The sequence below is a fragment of the Lemur catta genome, chromosome 6, assembly GCF_020740605.2.
Source record: "Lemur catta isolate mLemCat1 chromosome 6, mLemCat1.pri, whole genome shotgun sequence".
Classification (NCBI taxonomy): domain Eukaryota; kingdom Metazoa; phylum Chordata; class Mammalia; order Primates; family Lemuridae; genus Lemur; species Lemur catta.
In genome coordinates, this window is record NC_059133.1 from 12,424,420 (window position 1) to 12,441,438 (window position 17,019).

At 49.4% G+C, this 17,019-nt stretch overlaps 1 protein-coding gene across 2 annotated transcripts in view; it reads left to right on the forward strand.

The window, feature by feature from the left end:
* The first annotated feature begins 10,206 nt into the window (after window positions 1-10,206).
* The window catches only part of LARGE1 (LARGE xylosyl- and glucuronyltransferase 1), a 446,568-nt gene continuing 439,755 nt past the window's right edge, over window positions 10,207-17,019 (forward strand). For both annotated transcript variants that reach the window (XM_045553007.1, XM_045553008.1), the window contains exon 1: window positions 10,207-10,375. The gene's annotated coding sequence lies outside the window, so the exon portion shown is untranslated. The remainder of the gene's footprint in view (window positions 10,376-17,019) is intronic.

Genomic DNA, 17,019 nt, shown 5'->3' on the forward strand with positions numbered 1-17,019 from the left:
TAAACATTCTCATTTGGCAGATGAACAGACTGAGGCTTAGCAGGACTGATGAGAACTTGGGGCTTTGGGACCTCACGGTGTATTTGGCCGTCTGTGCTCCTGGGCTCAAGTGTCAGAGGTTGGAGTTTCAGCTGCCCCCTCTGCAGAGGGTCAGCTAGGATACCAGCTTGCAATCAAGCAGCTCAGTAACGGTGTAGTTATATTTTCAGAAATTTGGAAAAGGGATAGATTCATCAGTTCTAGGGAGCACAGTACTGCCTGTGGCTCCGACACCCTCGGGCCTCACAAACCTGGGTTTGAAAGCAAGGGCTGTCACTTGGTGGCTTGAGTGGATTACTGATCATCTGAGCCTCAGTTTCTGCCTGGGTAAAATGGGGGTAATGACATTTAATCAGAGCATTAGGATGAAATGGGTTAGTGTTTAAAAACTGCCTCACTCAGCAGTCACACAAGTTCCAGTTATTATTCGTGTTCCTCCAAAGGTCTTACCTGCCCTATTATTTAAAATTTTTTTTTTTTTTTCCTGTGGAAAGCCTCACAAATACATGTGCTGTTGGTGCCATCACAGACTCAGGGTGACTCTGCCTTTGTGCTTGGCAGGCATCTCAGAAGCTGCAGGAAGCTTGGGCTTCAGAGAACAGGAGGGGAGGTTGATTTGAGCTGTCAGGAAACCCAGGGTTGTTTCTGTCATTGTCCTTTGGAGACGAAGGTTGACTTTTGGAGCAAGTGCATGCATGCCACTAAGACAGCGATTTGCAGGAGGTGGGAGGCCTTCCTTCCCCGGGCAGGGAGATTAAAGGCTGGGTTGCTGGCCCTCGGCTGTGTAAGCGGTGACCTCGAGAATCTGGCAGCTCTGCGGGACGGTGGCATCTGGCCTTTCAGGGCCTCCCCAATCTGGCCTTACTTGGTCTCCCACAGATTCCCTGCATCGTTGTGACATCCCAGCCAAACTCACAGTGGCTTGGTTGTGGCACGTGCCTTCCCCTGTCAGCCCTTTGCTTGCCGCGGCACGGTGTGCGGGCCTCAGAACAGACGTAGGGTTTCACAGGTGGGCAGCTTCTCCCCGGCTGACTCACCCCGCGCAGTAGCCGTGTGTGAAGAGCACACGCTTCAATGCCATCAGAGGAGAGAGGGGCACACACGGTGACCCAGGGTGCTGTCCTTTGCAGACATGCAATTGCTCTGCAGTAGTGTTCCCCGCAGCCTGGAGAGATGGTGGAGTAGTGAATGTTTAGTACCTGGGGGAAGTTGGTGTTGACCAAGCCCAGTTGTGTGACCTTGGTTCCTGCCCCGAACAAGCTGACGTTCTTGTTGAGGGTGACAAGTCGTGTAGTCAGCAGAGACCAGCCCCTGGTGGACTTGGGTGGGTTCACATCTTTGTACAATGATGTACTGAGCTCTGCTCTGCGTGGGGCACTATTGTACGCACCGTGGGATTGTTAGTAAACCAGGGGATGAAAGTCCCTTCCCTCATAGAGGTTTTACTTTGGTTGAGGGAAATAGACTAACAAACAAAATAAGAAAAGCATATTGGTACCTCTTGTGGTGAAAAGTACCATGGAGATAAGACAGTGCAGGTGGGAGAGAGGGAGGGTTGAGAGAGAGAGAGAGAGAGAGAGAGAGAGAGAGAGAGAGAGCGTGTTGTGTGCACTGGGGAGGGCAGGGTTGCAGTTTCCATTAGGTGGGGCAGGAAGAATTCGCAGAGGTGATTTGAGCAAATACCTGAAGAAGGTGAAGGAGTGAGTCATGGGGATATCTGGGGAAAGAACTGAGGCTGAGGTACGTGCAAAGGCCCTGAGGCCATTTCTCAGTTGCTCATTGAGAGACCACAAGGGGGTCCTGCGCCTGGCAGGAAGCATGCCCCCTGGAAAGCAGTGGGCGATGATGACAGAGAGGGGTGAAGGCCCTGTTGTACTGAGTGCATTGGGAGAGAGCAGGAGCCAGTCACTTTTATCAGATCACTTGGCTATGCCTGTGGCTACTGCACATTGGCCTGGGGCAGCAAAGACAGAGCTGGGAGACCTTGGAGGAGGAGCACGCTACCATTCCAGCAGGAGGTGAGACTGGGGGGTTGGGAGGCTTTGAGAAATAGTTCAGTCTGGGTCTCTGTTGCTTATATTCTCTATGATCCTGGGTGAGTTACTTCATCTCATTAAATTTTAATTTTCTCAACTCTGCAGTGGAGATGATGATACCAACCTTCACTGGGTGGCTGCGAGGTGGTAGTGCTGGCCTGGCTGCAGCGCGGAGCTTCCCTCCCCACGGTGGGCGCAGGGGCATGAGTGCGGCCCTGCCATCCTATCTCACCGGGAGCGTCTTAAACGGCTGAGGCTGAAACATAAAGATAACAGCAGCTTCCTGCTGCACGGACTCCTTGGCGTTGGCATCCGGGGAGATCTTTAGAAATGTTCTAACCCAAGCTTGCATTATTGATTCGGAGTCTGGACGCAGAGTGATGAATTTTCCCATTTTCAATATCATTCGTCCAGCCGTGTGTCGCGTCTCATGGCCCCTGTGCCTTTGTGGAGAGGTGGAGGTGATTTGTGGACCACTGTGAGGAAAATGGGATTGTGGAGTGATAAATTAAAAGAGTACTCAGTCTGTTGACATTCCCATAATTTGGAGCTCTGGGAGTTCAAGGTCATGGTAGCAAAGGTGGAAGAATTGCAGGAAGAGATTAAAATTCCTGCGCAGTTACGCAAGCAGGGCATGCACACCTGTTGTCCCGTGATCGAATCACATAGGCTTCCTGGAAATGCTGGAGTGAGATAGTTAAGTGCATCTTTTTACTCTGTGGAATGCAGAACTTTTATTTGCAAAGTGCCTTGTTTCCGTCTTAGTTTGTGTGTCATAGGTCAGCATTGCTGTTCTGGTTTTCCTGATGAGAGAGATGTTGCTCTCCTTGCTGAATTTCCTATTTGGTGTTTTTCCTAAGCTTTAGCAATGCCCCCTGCTGGGAGGTCTCCCGACTGCCTGTGCCTCCTCTCACCGGCACGTTAGGACCACTGGGGGCAGACGTGGGAGCCTCTTGGCACAATTTGGATATAGCCTGGACTATGTGCCTTTCAATAGGCATTTCATTTGCTGTAGGTCACTGGCCTTTTTCCCTTATTAGAAGGACAAAGACAATTGAGAGGGGGCTGTTTTGCTGGTAAGGAAAGGGTATTAGCACCTAGTCTGCTAATGCACCATGGGAGACTTTTATTCCATGTCATTTGTCCATCCTGGTTGTTGGCACTGCCCTGAGGGCTTTTGCAGGGTCAGCCTAATGTCTGGAGAACAAGCCCCAGGTGCCACTGTTTGCATGTTCATACACATGCAGTTGACTCCCCCACTTTGGGGGTGCCAGTTTCATTAACCCTGTGTATGACACAATGTAACTTCCTCCCTCACCTCCCTGGCTTCACACAGGTGAAATACGCTCTGCACATGCATGGGTCGTTTTCAAAATGGGATTCATGGCTCTATATTCTGTATGTTCTAGGAGTGGAGCTGCTAATTCAACAAAATTATTTAAAGTAGAAGTTTATATTTTGATGAAATTGAAAAAAACGGTGGAAGATTTATAGGATCTGAAGAGAAACCAGAGTATAAAACTGGGAAAAAAAATTGCACGATTCTTTGCTGTGATCATTTGTAATTGAAACGGTCTTTAAAAAAAGGGTCAGTTATTGTCTATGTTTGAGAAGCTCAATGACTGATTTTTTTTCCTTTCATTATTCAAAATTCTTTCTGGGTTTTGAGGTTTAGAGCAGCCCTCCTACACAGATGCTCACCTTTCCTTTGAATTCTCCACCTGCTCATTTGGAGAGCCGGAGATGACTTCACCTGCTGACTCAGTGCGGGGACCCCTGGGGACACCAGGGCCCACTGCAGGCTTTGAGCAGTTTGCCGGTTAAGCTGGACAGTAAGCCGTGCCGGCTGTCTTGCTCATGGAACTCCTTTTCTGGCCTCAGGGGGGCTCGTGCCTGTGCTTCTGGAAACCTGGTACATGGGAAGGCATCTGGAACATTAGACTCTCCATATGGGAGCCTGTCAGAGAATGTCAGTGCGTTTTGGCCTAGCAACCTCTGTGGTATCTTTATTGAAAGTAAAAAAAAAAAAAAGAGCTATTTATAAAGTAGAAGGGGACAGTTTGGAAGGGTAACATTTATTCTTTGCAATGAGAAGGCTAACAAGTATATTAACATATAACTACAAAGTAAATTAAACATAAAATACATTCAAATAAAAGGCACATTAGCATGTAAGATAAATCTTTCTTCTGTCCCTCTGCTTCTGTGTTTACTGGCCACAGAATGGTGCGTAGCCAGGCAGGTGCGAGGTAGCAGAATATACTTACATCAATGTCTATGTCGTAAGTGAGAGAAGCAGAGAGAATGAAAATGTGCATATGAAAATTTCTTACAGAATTTAAAGCAAGATCTAGTTGATGATTCAGATGAAAATGTCTCAACTCATTAATGGCTGGGAGGTTTAGTAAAGCTTTTTCAGGGGAAAGAAAACGTCACTTATACTAGGTGGCTCTGTTGCACTGAAATGACCGGAACCTGGCAGGGTGGGGTGGGCCACAGGATGAGGGAGAGTGGGCTCTTCCCTGCGTGGCAGGGACCAGGAGTGACTGGTACAGTGACAGGGAAAAGGACTGGGTCTTAGCCCTGTCTCTGCTGGCTCTGGGATTCTGTGGACGTGTAGTGTAGTTCTCAGTTAAGCCTCAGTTTTCCTCTCTGAAACCTGGCATGATAAAAGCAGTCTTCCCGGAGTGTTAAAGCATTCAAATGAGAAAGTACATCATAGTTCACTCGGTAACCATTTGCTCAGTAGAAGCTGTGGATGGTTGAGGTTTTGGTCAAGAGTTTTCTTCCACCTGATCTGACCTGGGCCCAAATCTTCTGAAAAATATGTCTGTCATGCCCGGTTCAAAAGGCTGTGGGGATTCTGTCTTTTGCTTCAGCTTAAACCTATTTTATTGGCCTTCTAGAAATGCTTGCAGAAATAAGAGCATATTAATGTGGGTAGACACAAATTGGAGTGCTTGATTAACCCAGCAATTAATAAAAATGGAGAGGTGACAATTGGTGTTACCAAGCTACCGTCAAAAGCATTGCACTTGGCCTCTCTCCATGTGAACAGATTGATGGAGGGGCCACCCATGGGGAGGAACATCAGATTTCAGAAAAGGGAAGCCAGTTGGGAAAAAGGTACTCAGAACAAAAGGAACAGGGTGTCACGATGGGTGGGTTGGTTATTTCATTCATTTAATTGAGAGATACTTATTGAGGAATTCTTATGTACCTGATACTGTGCCAGGAGCCAAAGCTACCTATGTGGATAAGGCATAGCCTCTCCTGTGAAGAGGCGCATCCTAGTGTAGAGGTGTTTAAAGTTCATGGGTGACCAGAGAAGGGAATGGTCGATTTCATGAAAAGGGAGAGAGCAGTACTGACTATAGAAAAGGGGGTTTGGTAGGAAAAGACGTTCTAGCACAGAGGACTGTAGGCGCAAAGGCAGGGAGATGTAGAGTGAAGGGTGGATTTTTGGCTAAGCAGGGAGGCCGGATGTACAGGGGTTTGGAATCTAGCTTGTCCGTGTACTGGCTGGGTCACTGTGGGCAAATCAGTGAGCCTTCCTGGGAGTTGGCTTCCTCATCTGTAAAACGGTTATGAAGAGTCCATATCTCGTGGGGATGCTGGGAGGATTCAGTGTTCGTTCTTGTAAGGAACAGGGTACTTGGCACGTGGTGACCCCTCCTGAGCAATCAGAGTCAGCCCTGAGGCGTCTGCGTTCTTTGGTGACTGTATCTAAGAAGGAGCAAGGACTGGAAATGCCACTTATAGCCAGATGTTAAAGGCACCCAAATGTCACACATCACACATTTTATCTCTGCAAACATTCACCCCTGCCCTGTTTAAACCATGTCTCCTCTTGAGGTACCAAGCTTACCCTATACAACACAGCCACCTATGGTGTGATGACAAGTAATTGAATGTTATTAGGTTGGTGCAAAAATAATTGCGGTTTTTGACTGTGAATTTTAAATCATTATAACTAGGCTCACACACATCTTTATTAATCAGAATAGGAACCATTACAATCAACACATTGTTGCCAATGAGAAATAAGTTTGTTTATTCCTGTAGCGTAAAAATCCATGTTTTGGGATTCGATGAACTCTTGGGAAGCATTTTCTGCATCCCTGCTGGTTGTAGAAGCATTTTCCCTGCAAAAAGTTGTTGAGATGCTTGAAGAAGTGGTTGAGCAATTAACTATATCTCAGGTGCTATACTAAGCATTTTACTGGATTGTTTTTTAATCTTCCCAGAATTCTAAGAAGTAATCATTTCTCCCATTTGAAAACAGGAAAACTGAGGCACAGAGAGATTAAGAAACTTGCCCAAAGTCACACAGTGAAAGTCTAAACCCAGATAATCTGCCTTCAGAGCCCTGCTGTGCTAGTTGCCTCTGACAATCTCGGGAGGGGGGCTTTGGGCTTTCATTTGGCATGAACGGGGTCCTTTACTCCAGAGGACTTGGGGTGGGAAGGCCTGAGGGATCATCTGGGCTAGTTTGAACCTTTTCAGTGGTCTTTAAATTATATGGCAGATGCCTTGCCCCGGGTACCATTATTGCACATAGTAGGACCTTACTAAATGATACTCTTTTCCTTCCCTTTAGGCCCATAAAAGAAGCTTTTAAAAAGAAAGCGCTTTCTTAGTTTTGTTCACATGTAGAGCCATGTCTGGTACATAGACGATGCGCAGTAAATATTTGTGGAAGTCAGTGAAGATGCTTGGGGGTCCCAGTCTGTGCTGATCTCTCTGCGTCGCTGGGGAGGCTGCAGACACAATTGTACCGTCAGACGGCTGCTTTATTAATGCAGCCCTGGTTGCAGGGGTCTCATGTGGGGGGATGACCAGCGTGTTCAGACCCAGAGCTCATGCTCGGAGCTAGGACAGTCACAAAGGTCAGTTGATGTACCCCATGCCAACTCTTTTTCTGTTTGGTTTTGTAGTAAAATATTTTAATTGAAATATAGCGTATTACACAAGTAGCAAAGCACAGAAAGTATGCGGCTTTATGTATTTTCCCCAAGATAACACATCTGTGTAACCAGCGCCCAGATGGGGAAACAGAACATTAGCAGAACCCCGGATTCCTCCTCCCCTGCCCCCAGCACTGCCCCTGTGCCTCCCAAGGGTCTCCGTGTATATCTCGATTTGTGACTCCGTTAGAGTACCTTCGTGTGCCACAGTTTTGAGCAAATCCTAATGATTGGAGTAGGGTTTGTTATAATGGAGTTATGATGGGGACTGATATGGGGTCTAGTTTGTTGCAATGCTGTTTTGTCCCAGAGTTGGGGTTCTAACCTGGTTCCTGTGTCTGTGGCACAGATGAGAAACTGAGGCCCACAGAGGATGTGCCGCTTGCCAGGTCTCATGGCTGGAGAATAGATCAGGGACTCACACCCAGAGCTGCAGTGCTCCAAAGCTTGCATTCCTGACCATCCCACGTATTTACCTCTAGGACATTTCATGCTAGAATCCCAAGATCGGGATGCTCGGGTTGAGATCTGTGGACTGAGCAGTATCCGGGAGTGGCTGTTGTGAAGCTGTGGGGGAGGGACCCACAGTTCCTCTTCTCAGAGCCCAGGTGCAGGACACTCTGAGCCCGGAGGACTGACTGCTGAGTGGGGGCCCCAGGAGGCCCCCAGAGTGTGGGACAGGTGGGCTTTTCATTGCCCCAGGCGTCCCGCCTCCACTTGTTGCTGCTAAGCACTCTCAGGCACCGGTGAGGGAGACTTTCAATTAAACAAACCCAAACAGCTCCTTCCCACCAGAGTGGAAGTGCTCTGTGCTGCCCAGTGCCAGCTACGTTCATGGGGGCCTGCTCCATGCATGGCTGGGGCTGCTGCCTGAGCGTTGCCTTGGATTTCGGCACCAGTCGATGCTCAGGGCACGGAGCAGGCATGGCAGGCCGGGCAGGGCTGCCTCTGCTCAGCCGGGAGTACCCTTGGAGGGGCGGGACATGGGCATATGCACGCAGGCTGGGGCGCTTTGCTTGCTCTGTGGCACAGCTCTCTGCCCTCGCGGTTCCCCGGTCAAGAGGGACAGGTGGTGGCTGTCATTCTGCACTTGGCCCTGGCCACAGGGAGATTTGCCAACAGTTCTGGAATGGAGATACCCCTGGCTTCTTTGGCCCAGAGACTGCAGCTTGACCCCTAAAGCCGCAAGCGGGCAGTTCCCTGGGCCTGCCTTTCTTGCCAGAAGGGTGGGGGTGGGGAGCAGGGAGAAAAGCACACTGTTACACTAGGCTCCGTGCCCCCAGCACTGAAATTTAATTCAGAAGGCAAAATAAAGTCAGTCCTTTGGAGATGATGGTTCTTGTGAAAATGAATATTTTCATAATATTTATCATAATAACCCTAGCGAGTGAGTTGTCGAACAACTTGTTCTTTGCTGGCCGCTGGGCCTAACATTGTAGATTGGTCTAGCTCTGGAGCCAGCCTGCCCAGGGGTGAATCCTGTATTGTCATCCTAGCTGTGTGACCTTGGACAAGTTCCTCAACTTCTCTGACTTCTGTAAAATGGGGAAAGTGGGGATTGCAGCAGTTCCTACTTCCTAGAGTCGTCGTGTAAATTAATCCATGGAAAGCACTTGGAATACTGTCTGACATGTTGGAGACTCAGTAAACGTTTGTGTAATGATGATGGAGCCAGTTACAGTCTTCCGAGTGATCAGCTGTGGGAGGTAGTTTATTGCTCCTAATTTACAGATGAGGAAACTGAGGCACAGGCAGGCTAAATTCCTGGCCCGACGTCTCACAGCCGATAAGTAGCCGAGGTGGAATTTGAATCCAGAGTTGCCTGACTCCATGCTTTCCAGCTCACGTTGGATAGAATTATCTGTGGCTTGCCCGGGATTTATTATCTAAGGATTAAATTTATTTCAAAAAAGACAATCCCTTTCCCCAAAACAAACCCCAACACTTCCAGCAAAAACAGGGCACGTATTACTTATGATCCATTTAAAATAATAAACATAGCTAAATTTGTGGAGTGAATCGCTCTGTTTTGGCTGCCAGATTTCCGCTGTCTTAACTGCTGGGGTTGTGCCCTGAGACCTTTGTGGGAAAGATTTGAGGTAATATCAAAGTGGAGGCGCGTTTCTTCCCGCCGTGGGTGACGTGCTCCTGAAAGAGGAGATGCCCTGAGGTTGAGGCCAGTGGCAGCCACAGTCTTGGAGAAGTCCAGACGCGCTTTCTAGTCTTTGCACCGGGTTTCCTTAAGGTGAGCGGTGCCTTTGCCCTGGCCCGCGGGGTCCCCCGACCTCAGTGCATCTGTGGTCTTTGTGTGGGGTCCACACGGGCTGTCACAAAGGGCCGGGTCGGCCAGGGAAGATGAGGTTTTGGGTTTGACAAAGGCAGGACGGCAGAACGCAGTCTGTGGAAATAATATTCCAGTTTCTCACCTAAGTTCCCTGAGCGGAGCCAGGAAAATAGAGGACCAGGGGGAGAAGAATACAGGAGGAGGGAGAGAGAAAAATACAGCGGGGTCGGGAGGGGAGAAGTGTCAGGGTCTGGAGGTGACAGGAGAGGTGGCAGAGGGGCAGGGGGTGGCGGTGGGGACTTGTCCTTGGCATCTTGTGACGGGAGAAGGGGGGCAGATCCTGGGTGCGTGGAGAGGGGAGGAGGGATGTGCGAGGCAAGCAGTTGCCCATGGGTTTAAGGTGGGGTCACACTGTTTTTAGGGTCAGAATTGATGGTGCAGCGTTGCTGATGGGCAAACTGATACCCACCGTGGGTCACACAGCTGGTCAGAGGCCGTTTCCTGACTCCTCGTCCAGTGCTCCTTGGTTGCACCGCGTGGCCTCCCAGGCTGGTGGGGAGCGTGGAGCAGAGGGAGATGGAGCACGCTGGGTGTCCCCTGCCCGGCGGTTCCCTGGAGAGGTCTGTGCATCAGGACCCTCGGCCCAGGCCTGCTGTGGGCCCTCCTCCTCCGTCCCAGCCTCCCAGCAAGGCCCTACAAGGGACGCCGGCCTCCCGGGCTTTCAGCTGGGAGTGGGCAGTGCTCCATTTGACACCATTCAGAACAGACGACACAAATAAACTCCACGGTGTCTCATTAGTCCAGGAGCGGCTCGAGCTAATCGCGGCGTGCCTTTGTCGAGCGCTGCTCATGCCAGAGGGGTTAAAAAAAGAAATACTTACGCCTGATCCAAGGGCTTTTTGTGGGCAGTGCAGAAATAACAAACCCAAACACAAAGTCGAGCCGCTGGGGAGCGAGGTTGTGTGCCCTGATGGGGCCAGATTCCCCTGGCTCCGCCAGGTCCGCGCCCTCCTGGAGGGCCTCCTGGCTGCGGGGGCAGCTGGGCGGAGGTGAGTGGGCATGTTTTCTGTTCACAGGATCCGATTTTAATGTAAAAATCTTGTTCGTTCATTCGTTTTCCCAGCTAGGTCAGTTCTGTGTCTCTTCAGAGTGTGCCCCAGCTCCACTCTGTTCCCAGCTCTTCCTGCCCGTGTGCTCCGTAAGACCAGCTCCCAGGGTGAGCCGGCGCCGGGCCTCAGGGTGCCTGCACCTAATGTCCCATCTGTAAGTTCCACGGAACTTGCTTCATAGATGTGGAAACTAAAGTGCAAGGGCATAAATGCTTGCCCACAGCTTGTGGTGGTGGTCGTGGTGGTGATGGTGATGATGCTGAAGATGAAGATGAAGGAGGACAGTGCTGTTTATTTTCCCAGGCACTGTGTTACCTTCCCTGACTGTGCGAGTAGTAGTGATGGATGGCATTTACTGTGTGTCTGCCTGTGCCGTGGAAGGTTCTGAGCGCGTCTGGTACATTCCATCTGACATAGACTCTGCGAGGCAGACGCTGGGATGCCCATTGCACAGTGTAAGCGATGGAGGCAGGTGCTGTTTTCTTTTTAGTTGATGATTTAGGAACAGACGTGACTTCCTGGTGCCGGGACGGTGTAGCTGAATCTGCACTAATAGCCATTCCAGTTACCTATTAACTTGAGGGCTAAAAGGTGCCAACCTTAAAACATTTCTTTTACCCTCAAGGTGATCAATTAACTCTACTCCCCTCATTGTGGATTCGCATCATGAAAACTGAATGTTGCTCACTGTTTTGTAGGACACCAGTGTGGTTCATGCAGTGAAAAAATCTAATGTTTCAGGGAAAAGGTGCAGAGAGAAAGAAAAAAGAAGAGAAGGAGGGAGGAAAGAGATGCATGGGGTGGGTGGTGGTGGGTGGTGGTGGTGTTTAGCCTTAAAATAGGAAACTTGAAATTAAGGATGAAGTTCCAGTGTCAGGTGCTCTGAAAGCATCTGCTATTTACCTGGACAGATTTTGGTACCTCTTCAGTAACAGCACTTCTCGCATCTCCTAGGCTGGGGCTGTGTTTTGTGTATTCCCCTTACCAGACACAGTGCTAGCACATAATAGATGCTCATTAAATGTTTACTGAAATAACCTAGCACATAAAAGCTTTGTAAGAGAGGAGCTTTATTTCACTCTGCTTGCTTTGTACTTTAGATAGCACAGTTTTTCCTTTCCTGATTTCTCTTGCCCATACAGACCTGGGTTGGTTTTCAAATGAACATAAGTATCCTTTAATTTGAACTAATGGGACATCTGAAAGTCACTGCCCATTTAATTTAATTTATTTGTGCCATCAAATAAATGTTTTAAGGTGCCACTGAGAACGGAGCATTCTATTGGCAGGTGGAATGCAAAGTTGGACGGGATGCGAAGGATGTGGGCTTTGAAACCAGACCACCCGAGTCCAAGTCCAGATCGGACACTCTTCTTTTGGCTTTAGGCAGTTGTAGTGGGTAAGAGCACAGAACCACGTCTGGGTTTGAATCCAGCCTCCACCACATATAAGCTGTGTGACCTTATGCAAATTACTTAACTTTTCATGCCTCAGTTTCCTCTCCTTTAATATGAGACAGCCTCCTGGGGTTGTTGTGGGATTAGGGTTGTTGCAGGAATTATATGTGTTTATATGTAAAGCACTTAGTGCCATGTTGGTGTGTGTTACTGGTATTATTTGCTATTAATGAAACTTCAGTGTCCTTGTGTATAAAACCCAACTGTGTCAGTACCTAAGTCTTCATAGATTTGTGATGAGGATTGCGTTATTAATAGTTGCCTAGGGCTGCCATGACAAAATACCACAAACTGGGTGGCTCAAAACAACAGAAGTTTATTGTCCCACAGTTCTAGAGGCCAGAAGTCTGAAATGAAGCGTGTTGGCAAGGTCGTGCTCGCTCTCAACCCTGTAGGGCAGTCCCTCCTTGCCTGTTCCCGGCGTCTGGTGGTTTGCTGGCAGTCTTTGGTGCTCCTTGGCGTGCAGACCCTTGGTCGTCATGTGGTGCCCTCTCTGTGTGTCTCTTCACGTGGCTGTCATCGTATAGGACACCAGCCATGTTGGGTTAAGGGCACACCCTACTCCATTGCGACCTCATCTTAACTTAATTACCTCTGCAGTGACCCTACTTCCAAATAAGGTCACATTCTGAGGCACTGAGGCGGGCAGGACTTCAACATGGGGAGACAGAGTTCAACCCATCACTGGGATGAAATGAGAGAATCCACGTGAAGCATCATACGCAGAACCTAGAACCACACAACGTTAGCTGTGCCTGTTGTCACTGCCCTGTCCTCACAAGGGTGGCTGCCCTTTGCTGGGTGGCCTTGGGCAGTTCCCTGAACATCTTTGAGCCTCAGTTTCCCATCTGTTAACTGCATGATGTGGCTCATCTGACGGGGCGAGCTACTTCGTTGTCCTGATCTGCATTGCCTCGTCCCCGACATGGGGATAGAGGAGAACCCCCCCCCCCCTGAGGCGCCCCTTTCCCAGGATGGTGTGAGGGCACACACGTGCTGGGGGTCTGGGGACGGGGGTGCGTCCTAAGGTTGCTCTCCCCGCTCTCCTGCCTGGTGCCTTGTAACTCTGTGACGATGAGTGGCTTTCGTAGTCCCCAGTCTGTGACCCTGCGCAGACTGGAGGGGGCTCCTCTTTCCATTCCTGGGGGGTTAGGAAGGCTCCGAGGTGCGTCCAGATGTGAGCGGGCTTGAATTCTGCAGCCCCCTGAGCTGCTTTGCAGTGAGAATGGAAAATATTTTTTTCCCCCACTTGGGAGCTGAACAGATTTGCTACAGAGAAGTCTAGATATCTATGGAAACAGTCCTAATTTTAGCCTTGCCACACTTAATGCCAACTCAGAGAGTGCTGTTTTGGGTCAGGGCCCACGGAGCGGGGAAGGTGAGCAGGGCTGGTAGGGTCAGAGCCAGCCCGGAGTAGCCGACTCACAGACAAAGGGAGGACACAGTAGAAATTTTAAGTGGATCCAAAGGGCTGGCTCCAAGGGGAAGGGGCCAGAGTGATGAGTGTTGACCAGGAAGTTGTGTTTTCAGTGTATCGCTGTCCCCCACCTCCCTGCTTTCACTTTCCCTGTCCAAATTCTGCTTGTTTTTGGAGTCCAGTCCATGACCCTTCCTTCCACATCCCCGCCTTGGGAATCAGCCCTGAATTCCTGGCATCATTTATGATTTTGGTGAAGTACTGGGGCAGCCCACTTAGTTTTGAGGTTAATCTGTGTATCTCGCAGTCTCCTCATTTATTTTTGAGCCCTTCAAGGTCTCAGCCATTGTTCATTGTCCCATCTGGTGCAGAGCCTGCCATGGAGTGGACAGAAAGTGCACAGTGGGTGGGGTTGGACATGATGGGAGGTTTCTGGTTGACCAAACCAGGGGCTGGGCAGCTACTGGAAAGGGACATTAAAGGACTGAATATAATAAAGTGGACAGTCTGATGGGAGGGACCCACCAGGTGAGGGATGGAAATCACCTGTGATTCACGTGAGGACATGCTGAGGGTGGGGTCACAGGCAAGAGGGGAGGCCACACTGGGGTAGGTGTCAGAAGAGATGGACAGTGACCATTTTAGACCACGTGGGGAGCGTCACTCACCTCATTGTAGCGCTGTCCTCCCAGCCAGGTCAACTCCAGCAGGAATCATTGTAGAATGGCAGACACAGGAAGAACCTCAGATATCATCTAGTCCTGTGTGTGTTGAAGTCTGGTGTTTAAGATAAGCATCTTTGCACTCATGCTTGGCTGGGTTTTAGCATGCATGTATGGACCACATACAGTAGCATCCCGAGCCTGTTGTTTCTCGGGCATTGCTGCTCTGGATGAGGCAGGTCAGGGTAGTTTGCTGTATGACAGGGTGGCGTTCCCACACGCCCATGCACGTGTAGACTGGTAATGAGCGCAAGGCCTGCTGTCACCATTTGGAACTGAGGCTTGTGCAGATGGAAGAGGTTGCTGGGATGAATTCTTGTACTGAATTTCCATATGTTTTATATTCTTTTCAGCAGGATGAAAAGCACCATGGTTGTGGGAAAATTGGGAAGGTTGTTGCAAGAGATTGCAGTGTGGGCAGCTCTGATTGGGTTTGGTCCTCTCCTTGGAATGAGGAGGAAGTGGGCGAGGCGCAGGTAGACCAGCTGGTTGTGCTAGATAGTGACCACACCTGGGACTTGAACCGCATCTCCTCCTCTCGTCTAGCCGTCTTGGCGTACTAGACAGGACGTAAGCTCAGTCCTGCCCAGCACTTGGGCACTTTAAGTTATCTCATGTAATCCTACCAACAACGTTCTGAAGCAAACACTATTTTTACTAAACCAAAAAGGGGAGACAGGGACTGAAGGACTTGAAATAACTTGCCGAGGCCCAGCCTGCTGGTAAGAAGTACACCCAGTGATTCAACGTGGCCCCATCCCATGACATTTAGCTGTGTCAGGGAGCTGCAAACCTACCAAAAAGAGCTTTTAGATTTTGGAAATAGAAACACGTGCAGGGCCACGGTGCCACTCGCCTCCTCCTGGGAAAGCTCCTCCCGGCGTGTAATAAAGCCAGCGCTGGAGTGCACGTCGCTCAGGCCAGCGGGCGAGTCTGAGGACCGGGTAGGAGTTTTCTGGGCAGTGGGATGCCTCCCTCTTGGGTGGCTCTGTTTGTCCAGGGCCAGCAGAAGGCCGTTTGGTCCCTGAGCAGATTGAACTGCCCCAGCTGACAGGGTGAGTCAGAGCAGAGCTCAGAATAGAAGCCGGAGGGCATGTGTGCGCAGGCCATCTCCGACCCAGTCGTTTGGGTCGTAAGATTCCCGGTCAAGATGATTAAGCCCTTATACATAACACTGTTTGCAGACTGCTTTATGATCATTTATTAGTGTCGCCCAGCAACGGCTCCGTGAGTTGGCCACATCCGTGCACCAGAGGGTGATTAACCCTGGATCCACCCAGACCCCATTTCAGTGCTTGTGGGTTGCCCGGCCTCCTCCCAGCCCCCTCACTCACTCACTCATTCATTCAGCTATCTGTTTATTCACCCATCAGAGCCCTTTCACTGGGCACCTCCTTTGTGGGCAGCTTGATGTTTGCCATTTCTTTTCCATTGTTAAGGATATTTAGGATGTGCTAAAAATGGACACGTTGTTGTTCCTGTTTGCACAGGCAATAATAGCCCCCTTTCTTGAGACTGTAAGCTCCATGAGGGCAAGGCCTTTCCTTTGTTCATTTCTGTGTCTCTGCTGCCTGGAAGAATGCATGACATGTAGTAGGTGCTCTGTGAGCACTTGTTGAACAAAAGAGTGAATGGACTGAGTGCCTGCTCTGTTAGGCCCCATGGGAGGTGCTTGCCATAAAACAATATCCTCCCAACAATCCGTTCTGTGCCATGCAGGTGTCTGTCCCCATTTCAGGGTACCATCTAGTGGGTGTTTATGTTATCGTAAGCATTATTTTAAATACTTGCATAGCAGATAATGCTCATCATGACTGAATAATGTAGCTACTATTTTTCCCATTTTACAGATGAGGAAGTGAAACGGAGGGGTTAAATAACTTGCCCGAGGTCACACAGACACAAGCTACTTCTTTACCTGTGTATCAGCACCATCCAGTATTACTTCATGCTGAGTGGAAACGTTCTGCGTCCGCACTCTCAAATACAGCAGCCACGAGCACTTGAAATGTGGCTAGTGCAACTAAGCCAGGGAATTTTTCATTTCATTTCGTTTTAACAAATTTGAGCTTACATACGTGGCCACACGTGGCTAGCGACTACCATACTGGGCAGCGCAGCTCCCTATGTGCCGTCTCTAGATAGTAAATTGCTACATGCTGAGCATTTTTCAAATGCTTTACATGTCGTAAATGATTTAAGTTGATCCTCCCAACCACAAATGAATCACCAAGGGTCAAAGGCTAAGTAACCTCCTTCACTCCCAAGAATTAAGGAAGAATTAATTAGCACTGGTGTAATCCAGCTACACCAAGAATGAAATGGGTATAGCTGGATTCTCCCCCAGGGTGGACTCTGCATGACCCCAGCTTTAAACTGTCTCCCTGTTTTCCTCCCTGTTTTCCTCGCTGATGGGTATCTCCACCAAAAACAAGGTCTCATCGTTCTTAAAGTTTGTCAGCCCCAAACACCGCGCTGCCCGTCAGACGTCTCGGTAAAGGGGTCAGCCCGTATGCAGGCTTGCGAACTCACTGTTCCTACCAAATGACTCATTTAGGTTGAAAACGTTTATTTGCACGAAGTGGAAGTGTGTCAGTGTCACTTTGAGAAATAACAGAAAGATGCCAGTATTCCTTACCAGGATGTTCTGTCGTGAAAACAAATAAATGAAACAAAACCTACTTCTTAGTGTGGTGGTGAGAATATTTCAAGGTCAGGGTGAGAAGCAGAGAAGGTCAAGCTGAAATCATCTGTAGTGTTGCTGGGTGGCACGCGTGGTTGCAGCTTGTGGGTGCGGTGTCATTGCGCCTCTCCCAGCTGTACGCTCCCTGTGGAGGACAGGTGAACGTGGGTTCCGCGTCAGACTTGGGGTTACACGTGGAAGAGGAAGCAGGAGTGCTGACCTGCATACGAGTGGAAGCAGAGGTCACTGAATTCTGTTCCACAGCAGAGGTCAGCAGTACTTTGTGATAAAAATTCATCCCAATG